The 26,124-nt window shown below is 48.0% G+C and overlaps 1 long non-coding RNA gene across 1 annotated transcript in view; it reads left to right on the top strand.

Annotated features, from left to right (window-relative positions):
• Positions 1–26,124, top strand: part of LOC132593045 (uncharacterized) — a 122,691-nt gene that overhangs the window by 547 nt on the left and 96,020 nt on the right. Inside the window, exon 2 of the long non-coding RNA XR_009558478.2 lies at positions 1,665–1,740. This is a non-coding gene — a long non-coding RNA (uncharacterized LOC132593045). The remainder of the gene's footprint in view (positions 1–1,664; positions 1,741–26,124) is intronic.

The raw sequence follows: 26,124 nt of genomic DNA, 5'->3' as shown, positions 1-26,124 counted from the left end.
CCCGAAACGGTCATTTTAAGTGTGGGCAAGTTTATCAAAGGACATCTTGGAACAGGGCAGAGGACTCCCTTCCCCCACAAAGCGCTATCCCGAAGCACCATTTCAGAAAAGGGCAATTGGTTCCATTACCATGGCAACAGACTATTCACCGCAGCCCTATTGATTTATTTAAATTTTGTTTTTAAAGTGCTACTGAAAGGCTCAGTGGTATCCTCCACTTCAGGCGCCTGTTGCTTTTCTCTCCATAAAGCCAGCCGCGGTAATTCTATAAATTATTCTACTTCACAGCACTTAAAAATCACTATCCTCTCGTTGTTCTCTCCTCACTTTCAGTGAATTAATTATCTAGTTAAAACGCAAACAAATGCGCAATTTTGACTACTGGGATAGGAACATAGGAAACTGCCTTATGTTGAGTGAGACCATTGGTCTATATTGCTCAGTATTGTCTACACTGACTGGCAGCTGCTCTCCAGGGTTTCTGGCGAGTGTCTCCCAACTCTACCTAGAGATGCTGCAGATCGAACCAGGGACCTTTGGCTTGCACTAAGCTATGGCCCTTCATATTGCAATAACTGGAACATTGTCATCAATCAAAGGGCCAGTTTATTTGCTGACAGGTTTATTTAAAATATATATAAGTAAGACATCTGTGAAAGTGGTTTAAAGGTTTTTATTACAAACATAGGAGTTTATATACGTAGAAGAACAAAAGCAGCCAGCCATACTAAGCAAACTAGATCATTAGTTTATTTTTATTACTAGGCTTTAGCCATGGGATATGCATAATACTGTAAATACTTGTGCCTCTGAGCATGGGCAGAGTGTTCCTGAATAGCCACAGCTAGGTCTCAAACATTTGGGATTTCTGGCAGGATTTCTGTGTCAAAGGAGGTGATTTTTTGAGCAGGTGCGAACCGCAGTATTTATTTTCTTAGGAATTAATTGCCTGGATAGCTCTGTTGGTTAGAGTATGGTGCTGATACCACCAGGGTCACAGGTTTGATCCCCATATGGGGCAGCTGCATATTCCTAGATGATCCTAGATGATCCTCAGGGTCCTTTCCAACTCTACAATTCTATTATTTCTAATCCCAACCACTTTTGGAAGACAGAATGAGTATGACTTCAACTGTCATTTTCCACCATGTAAAACCAAATAAAAATAGTCACAAATAGTCTCCTTTCCTACTGTTGCCTAGCTTATGCTGCACTTAAAGGTAAAGGTAAAGGGACCCCTGACCATTAGGTCCAGTCGTGACCAACTCTGGGGTTGCGTGCTCATCTCGCATTATTGGCCGAGGGAGCCGGCGTATAGCTTCCAGGTCATGTGGCCAGCATGACAAAGCCGCTTCTGGCGAACCAGAGCAGCACACGGAAACACCGTTTACCTTCCCGCTGTAGCGGTTCCTATTTATCTACTTGCATTTTGATGTGCTTTCAAACTACTAGGTTGGCAGGAGCTGGGACCGAGCAACGGGAGCTCACCCCGTCACAGGGATTCGAACTGCCGACCTTCTGATCAGCAAGCCCTAGGCTCAGTGGTTTAACCCACTGGGTCACCTGGGCGTAATCACCATTGATTCCAATGGGGCTCAATTTTGAGGGAATACATAGGAGTGCGCCTGTCTCATTCACCTTTCTCCCTTTTTCTTATTCAAAAGGTTATCCACTGGATTTCAGCAGGACATAGGGACTGATGTGACTTGCCTGCTAGAGAAGGAGTACTGTACTTACATGGTGAGTTTACATTGAAGCAGCTCACTTAGCTACGAATGATTATGCCTCTGTGTGAGTAGAGAACTTTAGAAGATTCTGCGGACAAAGTTGTACTAATTCTGTATTTTTGGATTTTTGACCAAACTCTCAAGGAATTTAAGAAGTATGAGGAGATGTTATTATATGTAATATCCTTTTACTGAAAGAGATTTCCCCAGAACCCAGCCAATATGTGTGTGGCTGAGAAAATATAAGGCGCTTTCAAGGAGAGGACAATTTGAACTATAAAATCCCTACTTTTGTGACAGGGGCAGTGGGAACACACACACAAAGTTTTTGGCATCACCAACTTTTGAAATAAAAAAAATGTTGGCTGGATGCAGAGCCAAGTACAGATCTGGCAGTGGCAGAGTCAAGTTTTGGGGGGTTAATCTGGCCAAGTCAGAGTTGTCAGAGTCCTCTAGATCCTTAGGTGTAAAGCAACATACACACACACACACACACACACACACACACTGGTTAAAGGATAAAATAGCAAAATCCTCTTGCTCTTGAGTGGTATAAAAATGGCAGGAGAGAGCAGCAAAATGCCCACTGCCTCAAAGTGTATGCCTTTAACAGCTGTATGACAATGCCACTGTAGAATATCTGGATTTTGTACTGTCAAAGACATGAGAAGTCCCTGTCGAGACAAAGAAAGGTGGCAATCTTACTCTACAATCTCCTGTGTCACTGAGTGCATACTCAACTAGGTGAAAATAAAATAAAAGGGCAAAAGCAATACTTCAGCTGCAGCATAAGCTCCTTTCACCCACCCTAGTCCATTATATTCATGTGTATTTTGCTTATTCTTGCATATACACTCCCAACATTTTAAATTGAAACTCCCAATTGAGTCCCCCAATTTTTGTACTTACTGAGCCCTCTCCACTGTACAAACAATGTACACTCAGGTCTCAGTTCAGAGCCTTGTGTCAACAGAAACCTGAATGTACACTGTTGGAGGCAGTATTCCTCTGAATGCCAATTGCTGGAACTCCGAGGAGCAGGAGAGTGCTGTTGCACTCGGCTCCTTCTTTCGGGCATCTGGTTGGCCACTGTAAGAACAGGCTCCTAGACGCGATGTGTCATTGGCCTGATCCAGGCTCTTCTTACATTCTTATGTTCATTTTATTACAAACTGAATGTAAAAGATTCATGGGAAAACCTGACATTCGGCAGCGGCACATCCCATTCTTTAAAATAACACCACTACCCAGTTTTGCTAAAAAGTCCATAATTGTTCCTAGATATCAACAATATTTATTTAATGGCTTAATTGGCACATATTTACCTGGCCCTTCAGCCAAAAAGCTTCCCAGAGATCGGCTTACAAAGATCAGAAATAAGAGAGCCCCTGATCTCGAGATTACAAAGTCATGGCACAAAGTCATGGCACGAAAGAAGGGACTGCGAGGGAAGAAGAAGGGGAAAAAAAAGCAAACTCAGACTTTAGTTCTAAATTACAAAGTTCTTACAATAACCAGCTGGAATAGAAATGGTTCAAGCAGAAGAGGAGCCAAACCCATCTCTCCCTGGGCTGAAACCTGATGGAATGGCTGTGACTGGATGATAGCTGAGGGAGAGGGAAAGCCTGATGGAGTTGGTTTCTCAGCAGAGTTGATAGGATGGTCCTACCTTGCTTCTCTCCCTCTGCTGCAATCTGCCTGTCCAGACATAGCTAGATTTAGTTCTGTTAAGAATAACAAACACCAGCCATTTTCTTTTTGTTTGCAAAAGTGAAGGGGATTCTAACTCACCATAAGCAACTTGGTAAACAACTTGCAAGCCTGCTTAAGAAACAAACAAAAAGAGTTCTTAAAATCTGTGAAAACTTTTATCCAAGGGCTGCCAGGTAGAGACAAAACGTGCTCCCTGGGAAACCAGTTCCCAACCCCAGCAGTTCCTGTGTTTTGCACCAGTGCTTCGCCTTGGCCAGATATCCACACTACAGGACTCCCTACTGCTTTGGCCTTGGTACAGCGCTCTCTCCGCTGCCCCACCCCCGCCTTGTGTCTCTGAGATTACAGCAATCCCAGTTTCTTATGAATCCCAGCCCTGCAGGCTGCCATCTATCCTCAGCAGGATCATAAATTGCTAACAAGCATGTCCCGAAGCCTGCCGGCTGCCACAGCTCAGCCAGAAACTTGCTGTGTGCAGTCGAGCGGGAGGGTCGCATCCCATAATGTGACAAGGCAGGCAGCGCACCGGCAGGTTCTGGTGGCGGGCAGCTAAAGCTGCTGGCTGCTGGTGACAGTGACAGTTGGATGCTGTATGATAGTAAGCCAGCGCTGAAAGGGCAAGGAAGAAGAGAAACAGCAGCTTGAGAAGTTGGAGGGCATCAGCAGGGGGCACCACAGTAGAGGCAACAGGCTATGGCACTTGAGGGTCACATCAACATGGCAACAGACGCCTACCCTTTGAACGAGGGCAGGTGCTACTATATGTTTGTTACAGCACATGGGGATAACCCAACAGTTAGGAAGTCCAAGGTTGTGCCACGCTTTAGGGTACCATTAAAAGGCAGGAAACTGGCAATGATTTAGTTTACCTGATGTGCTTTTCACCTGGGTGGCATTTTTGCATTGTCTGTCTTGAGCTGCCTCTGAGAACAGAGGTGAAGAACCTTTCTGGCAGGTTGAGAGGTGTCAAGTTCCTGAATGCTGATAAAACATTTTGGAGTCTTGCAGCCTTTTTTTACATTTCTTCTGGCAAGGGTCTGGTGCCTTAAAACAGCTGCATGTCAGCCAGAAATTCAATAGGTGAGGCTCCTCTCAGCATGAGGAATGGTTTAACTTATTGAATTTTTCTCTATGGTGCAGCTATGAAAGGTTCCAGGAACTGTCAGAGCAAGGCAGCAACCCTAATTTTCCAGAAGGGCCGTAGCTCAGTGGTTGTGGCACATGCTTTACTTGTGTAAAGTCCCCATCATCTCTTGTCAAAAATATTGGGTGACCCTGCTTAACATGTTGGGACAAACATTACTGCATTGGACTGTCCACTGGTTTGACTCATGAAGTTGCTTCTTTATATCTGCTAACAAACCAGGTCCTGAAGCCAGATGCAGCTGGGGGTGGGGAGTTGAGTGTTAGCAAAGATAGTTGTGGAGTGGGGCACCCACTCCTTGGTTAGAAGCCACCTGGCTAGTCAGGTTAGAAGCCACCTGGCTAGTCAAAAGACCTGCACAGATAATTTGCCAGGGTGGTTTTCTTTCCATCTTGGGCTTTTCCTTACAGCTCAGCTCAGCCTCGGCTTTCTCTTATTTATAATGCCTGTAACACTTTGCAACGTAGGATGGGATTTGCAGTTGTCAGCTCATAACAACAGCCCTGTGAAGCCAAGTTGTTAGGCTGAGAGACTGTGTCTTTCCCAAGGTCACACAGTGAGCTTCATGGCAGAGCAAGGAGTTGAAATAGTGCTTCACACCCAAGGCTGTGTGCAGTCAATAATTCCTGAAAAGCAGGTGTGGGGATGTGTTTGTGTGTATTCATAGAATCGTGTGTGTGTGTGTGTGTGTGTGTGTGTGTGTGTGTGAGAGAGAGAGAGAGAGAGAGAGAGAGAGAGAGACTTTCCTTTTAAAGCAGTCTTTCCCGACACTAGCCCCATTCCCACTGCTGCACACATGTAACAAACTCTTCTGATACCCTTGGCCAGGCTTTCTGTATCGCCAAATGGGCACCAGTGAATCCCACTCACTCGCACCTGGGCATCAGGTATGTGCCCAGCCCCATCTATCCCAAGCTGCAAGCAAATTTCTCTTGGAATTTGTACTTGTGGGGAACTGCAGCAGTGCCTGCCTCAGTCCCAGGGCCCTTTCAAGCATGTGACCATTAGATAAAGAATTGGTGTCTCCGTAGAGTCAGTACCCTAAAGCTGACAGCTTACCTTAGTGTCCTACTTCATGAGCACAATGCGCTTTTTTGTCCAATTAGGGTAAACCAAAGAAGAGTTTTGTTAGGATAGAAATGACCGGTTGGATAAAGAGTAAGAGGAATACAGAACAAAGTTGCTTAACAAAATAAAATACAAATGCAGTTTCTAGTTTATACTCGTGCTCCAGTAGTTACCTTCCAACATGACTGATTCATGTGTGTGTGCTTGTGTGAGTAAGGTAATGATCCATCCCTTCCAAGTTTTAAAAGCCCTCCCCAGTTATCTCAACCCAGAGTGGTTTTTTTTGTTGTTTTTTTGAAACCAGCCTGTAACATACTGAGTTAATTTAGGAGGTTTCCCTGAGAACTGCTGGTGATGTCTTAGTGGTAGAACTCATGCTTTCCATGCAGAAGTTCTGAGGTTCAGCTCCTAGTGTCTTGAGACCTTGGCAAGCTGCTGGGAGTCAAGAGTATACAGTACTAAACTAAATGAGTCAATGGCAGTTTCACACATGGGTGATCGCTAGCTTTGAGGGAGTCCTGGGCAAACAATCCTCTGGTAAGCCCCTCCTTCTGCCACTGAGCCCTGGCAAGCTTAGGAGCTCTGTATCCCTTCCAAGCAGTTGCGGGCAACTGGGTCTCTCAGCCCTTTAATTTTCCCATAATGCTCCAGAGCAACATTGGGTTGAGAGAGTAGAAAAATAAAAGAGTGGCTCGATTTGACATTCTTTTGTTGCGCAGAGTCCCTCAAAGGACCCTGAAAGGGTGGACATCTACATTGGGATCCCTGCAGGCACAGGGGACCTGGCAGCTGCCCAAGGATGTCAGGTGCTGACAGCAGCCTTGTGGCTCCAGCTCCTGCTGCTATCTCAGTAGGAACATGGGAAGTTGCCTTATACCAGATTAGGCCATTGGTCCATCAAGCCCTGTACTCTCTATTCTGATTGGCAGTGGCTCTTTAGGGTTTCTGGTGAAGGTCTTCCCAAGCCTGTGCTCCACTTCAGAGTCACGATACCTGCAGGAGATCTCTCCCCTCCAAAGTTGGCCGTGTGGACTTCCTTTTGCCCCCTTTGCTACTCTGCTTCTGAATTTCCCTTGTTTAACTTGTTTAATCTAGCATTCCTTCTTCTGCCAGAGGGCAAAATATGCCTTGGTCCCCATTCCTGGTGTGTAGGCCAGACAATGACTTCACCCTTGTTGTTCAAATGCAGGCTTCTTGCCCACCTGCGTTGGCAAGGAACCTTATCAATTAAGGAGAAAGGCTGGATTCATCCAGCCACCTGGGATTGCTCCATTGCCAATTCATTGTTTGGGGTGGGGGTAGGGCAAGGGCACGTTATGGGGGAACGTGAATGGGTGGCACTCCAAACTAGCTCACTGTTCAGTTTTATTACATTTAAAAATGCATTTTCATGTCAGTAATAGGATCTAAACAATCTGATCTGTGTCAATGAGAAGCTGTCCTGGATTCTGCCCCATCCCAGCCTCACCATCTCCACTGAAGTGGCAATTCTTTCTCTGGTGCGCTGGAAAATACGGGGCAATGACCAGAATGGAAATTAGGGACTTCACTGCAGGTCATAGCCACTGGGTGGCACTCTAATTTCACAACTGCAAGGTGGCTGAAAAGGGTTGAACTCACAGCCCTGTGCCTGCCGCAGCAGTGGCAGCTGGCTGTTTGGAACCTCTGCAGAGCCAGTGCGTCCGGGACAAAAGTCCCATCCGTCTAGATTATGGGCCAGTTCTAATCATAGCTCCTCCTCCTTCCCCACTGCCATAGTCCCAAACCTGAGTTATTCCTCCCCCCCCTTCAACTCCCACAAGCCTTCCTCTGTTATCTCAGCCTGGGGTATTTTACAGAAGCCAGCCTGTAGCATACTGGGTTAATTTAACGGGCTCCCCTTGGGACTTCGGGCCTGTTTATGTTGTAGCTTTTCCGCTGATTTCCCAATTTGATATGAAAGCTAAATTAAGCAGTGGCATGGCTTGCGGGTCTCGCCCGCTGCATACCAGGGAGGCGTTGGCACCTCGTGGGTTTGCTGCAGGCCTCTCCCATGGGACTTGCCACCTGTCAGGGCTGCAGTCAGCATGAAAATTAACACTAGTCACTGAATGCTCCGAAAGCAAGAGGGGGAAATGAAAAGGAGCCGCCCTGATTCAGGGTAACGCGTGACAGGATGGGGAGAAGGGTGAGAGGGCTATGGGCTTGAGGGCATCAGAAAACTTTAAAAGGCGTGGGATTTTAAAAAGGTTGAGGAAGAAAAATCAGACTTATGGTTCAGCTGAGTGAGCTACCCTGCCATAGAAAAGTCCATAGGATGATGCTCAAAGGTGAAAAGGGATCACTCATGGCCAGCAAAACGAGCAGGGGCAGATTGTGGGGGCAGCCCACCTGCTTTTGTCACTGCTACATCACCAGATGCTCTTTCTGCATCAGCCTTCTCCAGCCTGGGCACAAATGGTATCTGGAGGGCCCCGGGTTGGGAAAGGCTGTTCTAGATGTCCTGTCACACGAGGTCAAAGCCTTTACTTGGCAAAAGAGAAGGTCTGAGAGGGAACAGGGCAAGGGCACCATCAAGCCATAGGGGAGACAGTTCATCCACCCTCTGTCCTAAAGGCTCATTAGCCCTTGCAGAGCTAGCTACACTCCTGCAGCCTGACCAAGCCTTAAGAGCAGTGCCCGAGACCCATCAGGCTGATTAATATGAAGGGGGAGGGCTTTCTCAGTGGTGATCCCACACCTTGGAAACTTCCCACCCACAGAGATTCATAGAGCCTCGTTGTTGCTGGTCCCTCTCACTCAATCCCCCAAAACCTCTGAAGTCTCATTTATTCAAGTCTGCATTGGCTAAATTGTGCTGTACGTGGAAAAAAAAAACCTTTAGCTGCTGCTGGTTGGTGTGTGTGTGTGTTTTTGCAATTGTATTTTTGTGTGCTTTACAGTTTTGTAACCTGTCTTTGTGCCTTGAAACGTTGGTCAAAAGGTTGCGTAGAGCAATCTTGGGTTATAACCAAGTTTCTTAATGCAAAAATGGAAGGCGCTGGGAGCAGCTTGCCTTCAGGTAACATGTCAAGTAAAGTCCTGTTTCTCAACAACTATCCTGGATCCTCATACAGTGGCTGATTTGATATCATACTTTTAACATTAGGGCTGTGTTATGGCTGAATTTTGTGTGTGTGCTTGTTTTGCTATAAATTCCTGTGCATTTGTTACATTGGTGACATGTATGTTGTCTAGGTGTCATTGTGTGTCTTGGTGCTGCGTGGCTGTGATGCATTTCTGGCTGTTTTCTTATAGTCACCATGCCGCTGTAAATGTGTGTGACCATTATGATGGTATTGGTGGTATATTATGAAATGTTTGCAGTAGTACTGATGTGTGAGTGTGTTCTTCCCCAAAGTTATTTTCTGTGCCCATATTGTGTAATTTTGATGGATGATGCCTTTATGCAGTGGTATATTCGGAGGCTGTATTTGTGTGTACTGCATATGGTCATTTCCAAAGCCATTTTCTAGGCATGACATAGGAACACGTGTGCTACATATTTGTGTTGGTGTTTACATATATTCCCGCAGTCACATTGAGGTGTGTAGTAGACACCTCTTCAAAGAGAGACCTTATCTAGTATATTATTGTGTCTACTGTGATGTCTATGTATGTGTCTGATGGGACTAAGGTGCCACTATACCCAAATGTGTGTGATTTTAGTGTGTTGCCGACTAGTGTGTAACTGAGCTGAGTTTCATTCTCATTTGCACCTGGAGGCTTCCAGGGAGCTGAGATGCAGCTGACTCTGGGGAGACGGCAGCAGCTATTTGTACGGGAATCCCACCCCTCATCGCCAGGCTCTCTACGAAATAACTGCAATGTTCAGCTGCATCAGCAGGGAGAGAATGACTGAGGGAATCATTTTCTGTCTCTGAGCTGATAATAACTTGGCATCGTGCAGCCAAGAAGTGTGGAGATCCTGGAGATTAAATCAGAAAAGGGGGGAAAGACGAGACAGAGAGCAAAAGAAAAGAAAGAAGGAAAGGGGTTCAAGGGAAGAAGAACCTGTTTAGTGGGAGTCACATGCACTTGCATGTTAAGGACTGGTGGCTGGTTGCAAACATTGGAGTAAGTGGATCGAAAGAAAGGAAGGGTGTGTAGAGAATGGTTAGGGAAGTGGGAAGCATGGCAGAGGACCTCTCCCATGAAGCCTTTGGCATAACCCCTTATCCACCATATCCTGCTGTGGTGAAACCTAAGTACACGGCTGTCAGAGGGCCTGGTATGGCTACTCTAGAGTAACGACTCCAGCATGGTCTTTTAAGGCTTTTATTAAGTGCTGATTATTTACAGTGTTCAGAGCAGTAAAAATGCATCCTTAAGGTGAGGTGTCAGAACTCCCGAATGGCGATTGGCGCGTTTTCTTCCAGCACCACAACTTTGGCAGACCCAACCTCTTCCCCCTACGTTTGCGTCGCAATTCGGGAGTTGGGGGGATTGGCCTCCCCCCCGTGCGTCCAACTTCCTGTCCCACCTGAGGCATGGGCTCCACAACCCTGCCTGAGCCTCGGACACCACTTCCTGACTCTCCGCTGGAGGCAGAGCTCTCCTTACTCTCTCCAGCGCTTGGTGATGGGCTGGAACTTAAGATGGGAGGGACTTCCCTGTATCCCTTGTCCCTCACATCCACCCCCCTCCCAGGCTCCTCTCTCCTCCTCCCCAGTGGCTCTCTGCTTGCTGGGGACGAGTGAAATCCCAAGAAGTCTGTGGCATCCGAGCCTGTGGGTGTGAAAATTTCCCCCCAATCCTGCGATCTCTCTCCTTCCCCCTGAGAAGACGGAAATCCCAAGAAGTCAGTGGCATCAGAGCTGGTGGGAGTAAAAATGTTCTGCCAGTCCTCTCCTGCCTCTGACGTCGTTGACCTCGGTGAAACCCACACCTCTTCTTCCGTGTCCTCAAATTCCGCTTCCCATCTCCATGGGGAGCTGCTGCCTGCTATCCCTTCCTCCTGCTCCTCCCCCTCTCCCTCCCTTTCCATGTGCCAGGGCTTGGGCCTGTGGGGGAACAGGGCGTGGAATTCTTCCACTAAAAATTCCTCAGGTACTTCCGTGGCCGGTATCCACTCATTGTGGGATGGCGGAGTGTCCTCCCATGCTATCAGGTACTCCAGTCCTCTCACCCCTCTCCTTGAGTCTAAAATCTCAGTTGCCTCATTGAGCTGTCGGGCGTTTCCCGTCTCCCCCCCTCCCTCTGGAGGCTGATCGCTGTCCCTGAACCTGGTACTTTCCCTGTACGGCGACAGCAGTGATCTATGAAACACTGGGTGCACTCTCATGTCCTCCGGCAGTGCTAGCCTGAAGGCTACCGGGTTGACCTGTTGCGTGACCGTGAAGGGGCCCAGCCTCCTGTGTGCTAACTTTCTGCATCGCCCCCTGGTGGGAAGACCTTCCGAGGATAACCAAACCTTGTCCCCCACCCTTATGACCTCTCCCGGCCGCCTGTGGCGATCTGCCCCCTTCTTATACGCTTCCTTGGCCCTCTCCAAGTGTTCTCTGAGCTGTTGGTGCACCGTCTCCAGGTCCTCTGCCCACTCCTCGGCCTGTGGGCCCTCTTCCTCCTCCTCCCCCTCCCTCTCCGGGAAAGATCTGAGGTCGCGCCCATAGTTGGCCTTAAAGGGCGACACCCCTGTGGAGACGTGCACCGCATTGTTGTAGGCAAATTCTGCCAGTGGCAGGCGATCCACCCAGTCCGTTTGCCTCTGGCTGACGTAACATCTCAGGTACTGCTGCAGAATGGCGTTGACCCGCTCCGCCTGTCCATTGGTCTGCGGGTGCCGAGCCGTCGACAAGCTGACCTCCACCTGCAGGAGGTTCATGAGCCGTCGCCAGAACCTGGAAACAAATTGGCGGCCACGATCCGAAATAACTCTTAAAGGCAATCCATGCAGTCGGAATACGTGGTCCACAAACAGTTTGGCCGTCTCTTCTGCCGAGACCGCCCTGGCACACGGTATAAAGTGGCACATTTTGGACATGAGGTCCACCACCACCAACACTGCGGTCTTGCCCCTGGACGACGGCAGGTCTGTGATGAAGTCCATGGACACTACTTCCCACGGCCTGTGCGGTGTGGCTAATGGCTCCAGCAAACCTGCTGGTGGCGCTCTGACCACCTTTGCTCGCTGGCAGGTGTCACATCCCCTGACATAATCCCGAACATCCTCCCGCACCCCTGGCCACCAGAAGTGTCTCATGACTAGGTGAGTGGTTTTGTCCCTTCCGAAATGACCCGCCGTTGGGTTGTCGTGCATCTGCTTGAGAACCTTACCTCTCAGCTGTTTGGTCGGGAGGTACAGGGCTCCCCTGTAAAAAAGCAAACCCCTCTTCTCCTCAAAGTCTTTGGCCTGCTCCCTCCCCCCTCTCAGGTCTCTGAAGATGCGGGTGGCAAATTCATCCGCTGCCGTCAGTGCTGTGAGTTCTGCCTCGCTCACCACTGCTGCACCGCATGACCATGCAGATGGGGGGAAAACGTGCCTGGGTGCTGGTGGCAACTCCTCCTCCATGTACTCTGGCTTGCGGGAGAGGGCATCCGCCCTGACGTTCTGCTCCCCCGGGATGTAGTGGATGGAGAAGTTGAAGTTCGAGAAGAACTCTGCCCACCGTATCTGCCGCTGGTTGAGCACCCTGGCCGTTCTCCAGAACTCCAGGTTCTTGTGGTCTGTGCACACCTGGATGGGGTGCTTGGCGCCCACCAGGAAGTGTCGCCAGTGCTGGAACGCCGCGTGGATCGCGAGAAGTTCCCTATCAAACACTGTGTAGTTGCGTTCAGGCTGGGTCAGCTTCCTGGAGAAGAAGGCACAGGGTCTCCACTCTCTGTTGGCGTCCAGTTGCAACAGAATCGCTCCCACAGCTTTATCAGAAGCATCTGTCTCCAGGCGTAGGGGCGCATCCTGCACCACGTGGAACAGGTGCTGGTCTGACGCGAACACCCTCTTGAGGCTTTCGAACGCTGCTTGTGCCTCTGGTGTCCACCTGAACTTCTGCTTGCCTCTCAGGCAGTCGGTGATGGGAGCCGTGACCCGAGAGAAGTTCTGGATGAACTTCCTGTAGAAGTTAGCGAAGCCTAGTAGTCGTTGGGCATCTTTGCGCGTCCTGGGGCTGTGCCAGTCCAGGATGGTCTGCACCTTGTCCTTGTCCATTGCCAGTCCCTTGTCTGACAGCTTGTAGCCCAAGAAGTCCACCTCCTTGGTGTGAAACTTGCACTTCTCCAGCTTCACATACAGGTGGTTGTCCTTCAGGCGCTGCAACACCTCCCTGACATCCTTCACATGCTGCACTGGGTCATTGGAATAGATAAGGATGTCATCCAGAAAGACCAGGCAGTTCTTGAAGAGGAGGGACCCCAGGACGTGGTGCATGAAGGCCTGGAAGCAGGCTGAGCCCCCTTGCAACCCGAAGGGCATCACCAGATATTCAAAAGAGCCCAGAGGCGTGAACATCGTGGTCTTCCATTCATCGCCTTCCCGGATCCTGATCAAGTTGTACGCCCCCCTCAGGTCTAGCTTGGTGAAAATCTTGCCCCTGCGTGCCGCTGTCAGGAGATCATCCACTCTGGGCATGGGGAAAGCCACTGGCTCTGTCACCGAATTCAGCCGTCTAAAATCCACCACCAGGCGGCGCTGTTGCGTGTCTTTCTTGTCCACCCAGAAGACCGGGCTGCCCCCTGCTGCCTTGCTTTCTCTGATGAACCCCCGCTTGAGGTTCTTGTCGATGAAAGCGCGCAGATCCTCCAGTTCCTGGTCTGACATGGCGTACAGCTTGGCTGGGGGTATAGTTGCCCCTGGCACCAGGTTGATCTGGCAGTCAAAAGGCCTGTGTGGGGGTAGGTGGTCGGACTCCGCTTCGCTGAAGACCTCCTGCAGGTCCCAGTACGGCTTGGGTATCGCCTCACCCCCTTTGACGTGCATGGTGGCCACCGTGGCTATCGGAGGCCCCTCCCCTGGTTGGTGCTGCATGCAATGTTCCAGACAAAAGTCCGACCCAAACGTGATGCATCTCTGGTGCCAACTTATGGAAGGGTCGTGGCGCGCCAGCCAGCTCATTCCCAAAACGATGGGGGGGTCTGAGATGGTCGTGACGTTGAAAGCCAGTGTCTCTGAGTGCCTTCCCACCGTCATTCTCATGGGGGGGGTTTGATGAGTGATGGCCCCTCCCAGCAACTCTCTGCCATCAATGGTGGCCACATGCAGGGGAAAATCCAGCTGCAGAAGTTGGATTTGGTGCTCTTCTGCAAAGTTTCTCGAGAAGAAGTTGGCAGATGCCCCACTGTCAATTAAGGCGAGGACTGACAGGGGGTAGCCATTTGGGAGCGTCAGCGTGACTTCTAGAACCACTCCTGCTCTGGGAGGGGTGGGCTGGCTCTGCTCCTCTCTGTGCGGGTGGGCGGGCTGGGGCTGTTCACTGCTGACTGTGCCTGGCTGCTGCCCCTTGTCTCCTGCAGCCAGGCTGTCTCGTTTCCCTGCTGTGGTGCTACGTCAGTGGGGGAAGGTACAACCGTTCCCGCCTTTCCTTGCCACTCCCTGCGATGAGGGCAGTCTCTGACGCGATGCCGGGGGGAGTTGCAGAGAAAGCAATTCCCTCCTCTTCCCTCCTTGCGTTTTGGCGCCGCCGGGGTTTGAAAAGCCCGCGCGCGCGCTCCCCCGATCTCCATCGGTTCCGGCTCTGGGCTTGGTCTGGGCGGGTCTGGGGGCGGTCCCTGGGGTGGGTTTTGGTGATGTGGTCTGTCCTGAGAGCGTGGGAACCAAGGTTTTGCTGCGCGCGTCGCTTGTTTGTCATACCATCTGGATTCCTGCCTCACCCCCACCGCTAGCGCCGCTTTGCTGAGCTGATCCATAGTCTGCGGTCTAGGACCTCTTGCCAGCTCATCCTTAACGTCTGCATGCAAACCTAGGTAGAAGGCTGATTTCACTGGCTCACTGTTCAGATCCCACCCCAGTTTGTGCACCAGCATGGTGAATTTCGCCCAGTAGTCTCTAACTGTCGATTTTCCTTGTGTTAGGTCATGAAGCTCCTGTTTAGTGGCCTCCATTTCACTGTCGCTAGCGTACATTAATTTTAAAGCTTCTAGAAATAAAGTTGCGTTCTTCATGCAAGGATTTTTTTGCGCGATGAGCGGTCTTACCCATTCCCGGGCGGCCCCCGTCAAATGCTCTATGATAAAGTAGACTCTGTGCGCGTCATCTGGGAATTCTGCTGCATGCAATTCCAGCGCATAATTTATCTCAGTCTCGAATCCGAGGTACTCCCTCGGGTCTCCGCTGAACTTGGTGACTAGGCTCTGTCCCCTTCTCACTTGGACTAGCTGCGGCTGGGGTGCCCCCCCACCTCTAGCGGCTTTCTCCTCTTCCAACTTTTTCTGCAGGTCTAATACCATCACCCTTAGCTGTTTCTCAGTCTCCTCTTTTGTCCTCACCTGGTCCACCAGCTTGTTCAGCTCCTCCTGCGCCCCTCGCGCTTCCTCCTGAGCGGCATGCAATTGCTGCTGTGCGTGCGCTGTGAGGGTCTGTAGCTCCTGCTTCGCTGCTTCAGCCTCCAGCCTCCAATGCTCAGCCTCTTGAGCGCTCATCGCTGCACTCCAAAGTAGCCAAAAAAGATTCGGGAGTTGCTGTCAGAGGGCCTGGTATGGCTACTCTAGAGTAACGACTCCAGCATGGTCTTTTAAGGCTTTTATTAAGTGCTGATTATTTACAGTGTTCAGAGCAGTAAAAATGCATCCTTAAGGTGAGGTGTCAGAACTCCCGAATGGCGATTGGCGCGTTTTCTTCCAGCACCACAACTTTGGCAGACCCAACCTCTTCCCCCTACGTTTGCGTCGCAATTCGGGAGTTGGGGGGATTGGCCTCCCCCCCGTGCGTCCAACTTCCTGTCCCACCTGAGGCATGGGCTCCACAACCCTGCCTGAGCCTCGGACACCACTTCCTGACTCTCCGCTGGAGGCAGAGCTCTCCTTACTCTCTCCAGCGCTTGGTGATGGGCTGGAACTTAAGATGGGAGGGACTTCCCTGTATCCCTTGTCCCTCACAACGGCACTTTACAAAATAGAAGTGGACAGGTTTCTGCCCCAAGGGGCTCACAATTTAACATTTGCAGTAAAATGGCTCTCTTCTCCCTTATGGCAGATTTTAGATTGTAAGCTACTTGGGGCAGAGACTTGTTCTCTTGTGCTATGAAGCACCATGCTCCATGATGTCGCTATATAGGCAGATTGTCATCAGGCTGTCCAGATATTTCCTGGAGCCTCAAGTACGGTGAATTTGGAAGCCCCTTGGCTCTCTAATCTCTAACACCTATCTCTAAACTTATATGTATGGGCAACATGATATGCCATCATAGAGCAACTTCTTTCAGATTGTATTCTGTTATCGTTTCTTTCCAGAAGTTTGTCAAGATTCTCTCACATAAGGAGATTAGTAAGGGCAGGCATGTCTTTCTGTGACAGCTTGCCCATCATTGCCTACCTTCTCCTGTCATGCGGAGCCACAAGAGATATGGATTGTGCTCTTGGTTATGCGCTCCACTCAGGCTCACCACCAATGAGGCCACCCCAGGCCTGGCTAATGCACTGTGTGAACTGAGTGTGCGTCATAAGATGTACTGAAAATCCTCTGCAACATGGACAGCTTCCGTAGTAGACGTGGTGTTAGAGAATAGGCCAAATATCTCCATGTGGCTCTAACCAGCAAGCTCTGTCATATGGTAAAGCTGAAGATCCTACAGGAAGATCCTACAGGATCAATAACTAGTCTTCATAACCTGTCACGTGTATATGTGTGTGAAGTTGTTTTCTGCCCTCAAATATAAAAGTTCTCATCCTGGCCTATGAGCACATGTAGCTGCCTAATTTGCTTGGAGGATTTTTTTGTTTGTTTGTTTGTTTGGAATTTAAGCAGATTCATGCCATCCAAAATTCAATTTCTGTTCCTCTGAGAATGCCTCAAGGGCAAGCTATTCCAGAGGCCTGCTGAATCCAGCTGAGTGTCCCAGTCTGAAATCAGGAAGAAGCATGCTGCTGCAGCAGCAATGAAAAAGCACTACACAGCAGGGACAAGGAGAAGCAGCAAGTTTCATGTGTGTCTTACTGCACTTCAGGCCTGCAGCCTGGATATTACGTAGACCTGTTAGTCCTAAGGTGGGTCTCTGAACCCTATTGCTTTCTTCTGTGTGACAGATGGATGGATGCCTGGACAAGTGAGGGAAAGAGAGACAAATGGATGGATGAAAAAGCGAGGGAACAATTGCTGGTTGGAAAGCTGTGGTGAAGAAGGAATGGCTGAATGTAGTGAGGGATAATGGCATGGGCGTAGCCAGGATTTTTGTTGGGACAGGGTTTTGTTTGGGGGAGCAGAACCTCAGATTTGTATTGATTTGTATTGATTTGTATTGATTTAGGGGGGCAGCTGTTCCCCTGCCCTCCCTTGGCAATGGCCATGGATAATTGTGATCTGGAGGGCACCAGGTTGGGGACGAACAATCTACGCAGTGCAGGGTCACATGAGATGATTTGCAGCTTGATGCATACAGACCTCTAAGTTGTCCCTCGGAGCTTTTCTTACACAGTCATTGCAGTACTTGGTAAACACCCCTTTGTCCTTGCAGACATCTTCCCCAAGGTTTCACCTCTGTTGCTTTTTCTGAGCAAGTGTACTACTTTTTGCCTGGAAAAAATGCAGTGGTTTAACCAGAGAGCATCTACTCCTGTTTTTAAAATAAAAATTGTGGAATGGGCTTGTGGAGTCTCATGGTGTTTACTGGGATTTGCTTTGGTTTCGTTGTTAGTGACAAATGACATACAGCTCTCCCAGCAAACCACCCTACCACCATGAACTAAAAAAGTTAATGGGCTTTTAAAAATTTATTTCATTTTTTAAAAAAATACTGGGAGTTTGTGCATATACTTCTCTGCTATACAACCCCAGTTTAGAAATGCTCATGTGGTGACTAACATCAATGAGGCTATCTCTGTTTTCACTCATACCTCACCCCATAGTGGTGTTCTAACATTTTGTGAACCTTCCCTTTAGATTTATTTGATTTCAATTTTACTTCATTTACTAGTTGGTCCTGTATCGCGTTGCTGTGGCTCAGTCTGTAAAATGGACCCTCAGAGTCCCTCTTCAGACTCCCCTCACCTTCAGAGTCCCCCTTCATTTTGTTGAAATGTTTTATGTGTGTTCTGTTTACACAGGGTCATCCCTGTGACTCCCCCCACCCTGTCCCGACCCATGACCTATCCCGTCCCCTCCTCCCCCACCCCCGGCTCTTTCCTGTGATTGGCCCCACCCTCTCCCAACCCATGGCTTATCCCACCCCCTCCTCCCCCCATCCCCCACCCAGGCGAGCCCCCACCTCCACTTGGCCCAGTCTGGAAAGCTGAGCCAAGCTGTTGTGGAGAGGGAAGCTTTCCTAGGTTTCCAGTGTAGCCGTCGCTAGAGGGCACTGTTTTGCAACATCTCCTGTGCTCCCAGCATGCACTTGAGGGTGATTTGTGAGTTCTGGAACACGGGGTTTGGGGGTTTTTACATGGCCCATGTGTGACATCTGTCTATGCAACCTGTATATGGTCACTCTCATATTCGCTTTGGACGTTGTGTCAAAATTTGAACGTAATCGGTCAAGCGGTTTTGGAGAAATGTGGACACCCACCCAAATGCCCAGTTTACATTTTTATATACAGTATATAGATTTGGACCTGGCTTGCTTCCCCTTTCCTGAGCTGAGGCACATACTCTTCCAGGTTTGTTTTTCCCCTAACGGGGTGAATAGCAACAGTATTCATCCTGACATTGTAATATTACCATTGGGAGATTTCTCACTGCATGCCCAGATCATGGCTCTGTGGTCGAAGCCAAAGTTTTTATGCCTTGACCCAAGAGCTGAAAGTAGGAAACAGCCAGTGATCTGGCACAAAAACGAAGCCAGCCCTGTTCATTATGGTTGTGGATCAGCCCCCAGCTACCAAACAGGGTGCCAAATTGGATTGAGCTGGTACCTCCTAGGGTAGAAGGTCTGGTACTGTCTAATTTTACAAGTATCAGGCCAGAGCCGCTGTCCCCTGTAGGAGTTTTCTGCCTTCAGCAAGTAACCAGACATATTCTGTTGTCTCCTCTTGCCGTCACCTTCATTTCTTCTTGAGTTGAATCTAGGACGAGGCCTGGCCTGGCTGTCACTGTCTGCCTTAGAAAGATTCCTGTTTTAAGGCGAAGATTGGATCAGTGGCTTGCTGTGAGCCCAGGGGGATGTTTACATTCAGAAAATTCAGAAACAAAGACAAAATTCAGTGACTCCTTGCTACAGTGAGGCGGGTGAGGGTGGAGGAAGATCTTTGCTATATCTCCTTGGGGAAACTGAGAAAAAATCTGCCTGTTGCTAGTTTGCATATGCTAATTAACCCAAACCAGAGCCCTGAAGCCAAAGATCTGGCTCTGGACCAATTTGTGAGATTTGTTCTCTACACTGCTCTGCATCCTTTCCCAACAACAGCATGCAATATCATTGGTCTCTCCTGTGAAGTCTCCCTCTGCATCTCATTCTTACCTTGGTAATTGAACATTCCTTAGCTTTATATATCCTTTGCAGGTTGAAGATTATATCAGAGCAGGATAAATGAAGGGGAGAGGGAATCGGGCTGATGAGCAAACCTACACATAAGGGCACATTTAAGTTAGGTGGCGCTGTGGTTAAACCACTGAGCCTAGGGCTTGCTGATCAGAAGGTCGGCGGTTCGAATCCCTGTGACGGGGTGAGCTCCCGTTGCTTGGTCCCAGCTCCTGCCAACCTAGCAGTTTGAAAGCACGTCAAAATGCAAGTAGATAAATAGGAACCGCTACAGCGGGAAGGTAAGCGGTGTTTCCATGTGCTGCTCTGGTTTGCCAGAAGCGGCTTTGTCATGCTGGCCACATGACCTGGAAGCTATACGCCGGCTCCCTCGGCCAATAAAGCGAGATGAGCGCGCAACCCCAGAGTCGGTCATGACTGGACCTAATGGTCAGGGGTCCCTTTACCTTTACCTTTAAGTTACTAATTAACAAACATTGAAAGGGGTGGAGCCTGTCATGGTTCATGTGACTATTGGGCATCGAATTTTGGAATTTCACACTGTATTTCCCCTAAGGCACCTCTGACCCTGGCTGCCCGTAGAGCCCTATTGGATCAGACCAAAGATCCACTTTGTCCAGCATTTTGCTTCTTGTAATGGCCTATCGGATACCTCCAGGAGCCTCACAGACTGAGCATGAAGGCAGTAGATATTTTCTGCCATTGTCTGGCAGTAACTATTTATTCAGTGGCACATTGCCTCGGAATATGTTCCATATAGCCACCCTAACTGGTAGCCATTGATAGATTTATTCTCCATGCATCTGTCTAATCCCCCATTAAACCCTTCCAAGCCAGTGGCCATCATACCACATCCTCTGGCAGCAAATTCCATGAATTATACATTGCAGAAAGAACCACTTTCTCTTGTCTGTCCCGACTCTGCTGCCCATCAGTTTCATTGATGGCCCACATGAACTCATATTATAAGATCAAGTAAGGAAAAAACAATAACTTCACTCTATCCAGTTACTTTACTACACTGCACCTAATTTTATAAACCTCTGTCCTGTCCCTTCTTCATAGTTCTTCCCTCCAAAACTAAAAATCTCAAACGCTTTGGCCTTTCCCAATAGAGAAGATGCTCTAACCTCCTGGTGAATTTTGATGCTTTTTTCTGCACTTCAACTCTAGGATACAGGATGACAATGTCTAGACTGACGTGCATAAGAGTATGCAAGGTTTTAAGCAACATCGCTGATGTTCCCTTCTGCCTAACAAGGAATACTAAAGTTCATGCACTTCTACCTTCAATGACTCTGAAGACACACACCATCATTCACCTTAGTAAAATAGTCCCATGGCAGCCAAGGAGTGTCCTGGAGAGAGCTAGGAGAGTGGGGTGGGGGCGTTGTGGGAGCACCAAGACAAGGAGCTGGGAAGGAGCAGAGAAATGGCAAGGAGGGATTGTAGTCAAGTACAAGGTGTTTGCTCCACAGTCTAGTGGTGCTGTGTGCAGAGGAGAGACCGTGGGGTTTAGATATGGATTCAAAACCTGCATATTTGGGCTAAATACCCTTTGCAAAATGGGATTATGAGCTGAGAACATTTTAAAGACCTGAACAGCGCATTGTACATTCATTTTTAAATGAGGGTGCCTACAAAGCCATGGGTCTGTCACTGCTCTGATCTTTTTAACACCTCCTCCTCTCCCCACCTCTCTCCAAGCCCTCATTTCCCCAACCCAGCAGGGAAGCTTTTCTCTCCATCCCAAAACCATCCTCAGGGAGCAAGGAGTCAACCTGGCTTTAAAAATAAAGCCCCTGACAAGTTGAAAAGCAAAGCGGTGGTGTCTGACTGAGCCCAGCAGGGGCCACTAGGAGCAGATCACGCCTTCCTCCCTAACCTGAGTTTATTGACACACACTCTTATTCTCTTGCTAGTGTCATATCTGGGTTTTTCTGAAAGAGGGAACGAGTGGAACTGGGGAACACCAGATGCTGGGACTTCTGGGTTCTCAGGAATAGTTTGGCCGAAACTGGATCCGTGGGTTCTTGAGGGCTGAGGAATGTGGTATAGTAACTTAGAACTAAAAATAGAGTTATGGTATCCCCCTCCCTTACCAGAATTAATGGGATTCTCTTACTGTTATACTGCAACTCTGAGCTCAGTGAGAAACACGGGCAAAAAATGTTTTGCTAGACCTCCATACATGTCTGTTCAGGCTCACTCTTGTCTTGCCACTGGTTTATGTAACAGGGAAAGGCTGAGGGTTCAGGAAGGAGCAGGTGTTGGCAGATCTAGTGAACTATAAGAGAGGATGGTGAAAAGAAGGACTCCTGGGTTCCCCTCTGTCTTTCTTCCCCCTCCAGCTCTCACAGCGTAACCTTTTCTTCTCTTCAGAGAGCGGCAGGGCTTGTGATGGATTCTCTCAAACCATCTGCTCATCTTGTTAGGCTCTTAATTAACAAGTAATTACGCCCTGCTTATGCACAGGCCGGGCAAGCTTTTTGGCTAGGGCTTATCCAGGAAGAAGCTGGGGAATGTACAGGGTGCATTAGCAAACTTTTAGTGGGGTGAAAACAAGGTGTCTTCACCCCTGCATCCATTTCAGACCATTTTCAGAACTGCCTAACCTTGTGTTTCTTTCTCCACTCGCCTATCCAAGCCATCCATCTAATTGCTCAATTCGTAAAATGAAGGACTCTTGGGCCAGGGCCAGAGTAGAAGTCATGCCCTCTGACTTGGAAGTCCTAATCCCAGATCTGTGGCTTGTTGTTGCTCAGTGTGCTGCGGAAGAAAATGCACTCTGTGCATGTTTCAATGCACTTATTTTTCTAATTGTCTTTCTAATTGTCTAAGTTCAAACCCAGCCACTGAAAACAGACTCTGGGGCTAAGTCCTGTGAAATGTCAAGTCATCTTGTGGACGCCCACTTGATATGTTACACAATGACTGTTTTCAGTTGCTCCACGTGATTGTGGTTGCCGCATAGTGAGCTGCTTTCGTGATGTTGGTGGCCAATAATAGGAGGATCCCAGTTCAGTGCCATCTTAGATACCCACTTTTTAGGTGACCTCATGAGAGCAACACTTCCCTCAGCCTCAAACCTGTGGTCTACAATATGAGGATCATAAGACCGGCCAATCTTGCAAAGCTTTTTAAAGGAATGTTGAGATCATGTATATGGGAAATACACTGAACACTTGAAATGTGCTCTCTATCATGGTTAAACCTTATTATTACTAAGAATACAACTGAGTCCATCCATCCATCCATCCATCCATCCATCCATCCATCCATCCATCCATCCATCTGCACCTTCCACCCACCCACTCTTTCTCCCAGGTGCTGGATGCTTTCCACTGCTGGGCTGCCTCATAAATGCAGACAGATGTCTCTATCCAAGGTGATTGCCTCGCACTGCTTTTAATGAATAATAAATTGCCAGGGCTCAAGGACTTGGGTGTCATGTTGGAGCTGCTACCAATTTATCTTGCTCCGACCTGACCCAGGTGACCAATGATGGGGCTGGAGGATGGGAGTCTAAAGTCAGCTGGTCCCAGATTAGAACAGGGGCTCCCTAGAGAAGAAAATGCCCTCCCTTAAACCATTCTCTCTTGAGTGTCTCTCTCTTCTTGGGCTCCGGCTGGCTTTCTCATTATTTCTAACGAGTCACTTTGGTTGGGTTTGGGCAAGAAATCCATCCCTAATGAAGCCTCTAATCCCACTGCCTAGGGAAGCTTATCTGGGCGACTAGTCCTGGCATTTTGCCAGCATGTCATAACCTCAGCATTGTTTTATAGTTCAGAGGGGAGCCACGGCTTCTGAAGCTTCTGGGAGGAGAGAGAGGGTTAGTGGTTGCAGCAAAGGAGAGGGATGCTGAAGACTCAGGGTGCCTAACTGGCAAGCATGAGACCTAGTGAGCATTCTGGAGAAAAAGAAAAATGCAGCGAATGTGAGAGAAATAGTGGTTCTGAGTTGTGTCACCTGGGAGAAAGGTCAGCAGGGATCTTGTGGAAGGGGAAGGAGGTCTAGTAGGTTTATCTATTTATTTGTCACAATTGAGAAATCTGTGTGCATGTGTGCTGGCCATTATTTCAGGCTTATCTGGAATATAGGGGGAGTTTGGTAGGTTAGAGATGCTTCTTTTCAGTGTGAGAAGCTCCCACCAACAGAATGATGCTGGAGCAGGATGATGAGATACAAAGGAAGATGGTACTCCTGTACTTTTAAGGGCTGTGCAGTGCTTCATGCTGCAGGGGTAAAAGAACCTGTACCTATCAAAATGTCATCTCCTCCCCCCAAATAATATTTATTCATTTCTAAACAATACAAAATACAAAAACAAAACATAAAAAGAAAAACGTATCAATTCCTTTTTACTTGACATTGTAGACTTCCTCAATTCCCCCCTCACTGGGTCCATTTTTAAATCCAACTTAAGCAATTTTTCATATTATATCTTAAGTCATTCCAACACATTTTTTTCATTATCTCTCAACTATTTCTATTCTAAAAACATCAACTATCCTTAACCTATAATTAATCAATTAATCCAAATCAAAAATTATTTTCCCATCCATCTATCTTCTATTCTCCCCTAAGGCTAAAATTTATTCCCGAAATTTTCCATAAATTCAGATATTCTTCTACCATAATATTATCTAAACACTTAAATCTAGTTCAGCCCCCCCCCCCGGACTCAGGGTCTCCCAGACGAATCAGCCAGTTCCATAGGTTGTTCCAGTTTCGGACCATCTTAATCAATCAGAAAATAATATCCATTATTACTCCTCACCCCACTCCCACTCTGTCACAACCTATCCACCACACTTCCTTCTTTGTCCTCTGCTGTCTCCCCAATTCTCAAACAGTTACATAATACCATCCAACTACCGTATATTTCCACTTTTCAGCCCTTTCACAATTTTTATTCCCCATAAATTCTGACCCCAGTATGGATCTTGCTCTCCTTCTCTCACTGGGAGGGCATTATTCCATGCTGGTTCTTCTTTAAAAACCCTTTGAGTCAAGCATGGGTCTTGGTCACCCCCTCTCACTGGGGGAACAATGTTCCATGCCCCTTCCTCTTCTTCTTTAAGTTCAATTGCAATGTCCAGGACTGATGATTGTTCATCTTTGTTCTCTACACTCACTGATGAAATTAGTCCTTTTTTAATATCCACGCACTTCTGATTTATTTTTCCAATCTGTATTGTATTCTTGTGTACTTCGCTTCTTAGATCCCAAAGCAATTTCAGAAATTCCTCTTGAAAGTCTGAGAAGTCAGATGATATTATGTCTACTGGCATCTTGATCATCTCAAATTTCATGGGAACAGCACAGATTACAAAGCAGGAAATGGCGGAGTTTGTATTTCCAAACTTCAAAGACAAAGATTGTGTCCGAACTGGTTGCAAACTCGCATTTTCAGTTCTTCTTCATATCTTAAAACTCTTATGTCCATTTATGAAAAGAGCATTTATCAAACTTCTTTTTCACAGGCTTATATTTTGCGCTCTCTTCAATGCTGACAGTTCCCGACCTCAAAGAGGTAAACAAATTCCTTCCTATTGTGGTGTCATAATGGTGGCTCGCTGATCCCTCCAGGGACCCGACTCCAGCTTCCAGGGGGACTTTCCCCAGTCCAAAATAAAGATTTTTACAGGGATGTTACTGAGTTTGACCCTTACCCTGCCTCAGGGGGAAGGTTTTTAATCCAATTTTTGGAAATTGAAAGCTTTCTGTCAATCTTTCCAGCTTCGGGCAAATTAACTGCGTCTCAGTTCACTCAGTGGGGGAGATGAACCTCCGTTTTAAAATCTCCTCCTGTGGCCAATTCTGTCCAATTAAATGTTTTTAAAAATCCTTTTTATTTACTCACGGTGTCCAATGTTTTCAGATCCTTTAATTTTGGAAGAATCCACTGCTCCAAAGGCTGCCGGCATGGAGCTTCAAACTCCGAGGGTAGCGATTTGACTCACAAGGGCACCCACGCCTCCCCTCCACTCGCTCTTGGCTCCCTTAATAGGGCTTACTGGGGCGCAGAGTAGGCAAAAAGGGGTGCAGCTGAGTCCCCATGTCCCCAGAACGCTCGATCTGGGGCTCTTTTGGGGGTCCGGCACGCTCTCGCGGCTCCCCCTCCCTCACAGCGCCAGGGAATCTTGGAGCTCGAGATTCTCTTGCCGGTCAGCAATGGCGGTAGACCGGCAGTCCTCAAAATGTCATCTCCTGCCCAACTCTAGTAGGGCAAGAGTACTTCTGCTGCCTTGCCTGTTTGCCACCCAAGACAGAAGTTGCAGTCACACTAGAATTTTCTGTGAAATCACTGTCCTTTCCTCACTCACTTTTTGTAAGGAGTCCACCCGATGTCATTTTTAAATTGTCACATGTCAGTTCTTCTTGCAATGCCTTCCCCTGTTTTCCCTTCAGACCTGATTTGTGGTGATTTGGAGGGTGGGGGGAATGAAATAAAATTGCAGTGCCAGGTTGTAATCCAGTAATGACAGGCAAAGTGCTATTGAGACTTTTAAGGGTTATTGTGCCTTTAATGTAAAGCTTCCTGATTGCAGTCACTGTTTTATTGTATCCTGTACAGCATGGTTAGTGATTGATACACCTTAAATTCCCTGTGTGTCTGTTTATGTGTGAATTACTAGTTTTCTTCTATTATTTTCCTTCCTCTTCTTTATTTTATAACAAAATAGCAGTATTTTACAACAAAATAGCAGAATGATAAAAGGGGGAAAATACCATCCCACCATGGGAAACAGTTAAATGGAAATTCACAACCAATCTACCAACAGAAGAAGAAATAACATAGACTGAACCTCAAAGGAGGAAACTTTTAATCAATGTTGCTGATGATCTTTGCTAAATGGGACTTGCTTTGAGTATACAGATAGAAGGA

Source organism: Zootoca vivipara, chromosome 12 (genome assembly GCF_965207765.1).
Source record: "Zootoca vivipara chromosome 12, rZooViv2.hap1.1, whole genome shotgun sequence".
Taxonomy (NCBI): domain Eukaryota; kingdom Metazoa; phylum Chordata; class Lepidosauria; order Squamata; family Lacertidae; genus Zootoca; species Zootoca vivipara.
Note: the sequence above shows the minus strand (reverse complement) of the source record. Positions and strands in the feature narration are given on the sequence as shown.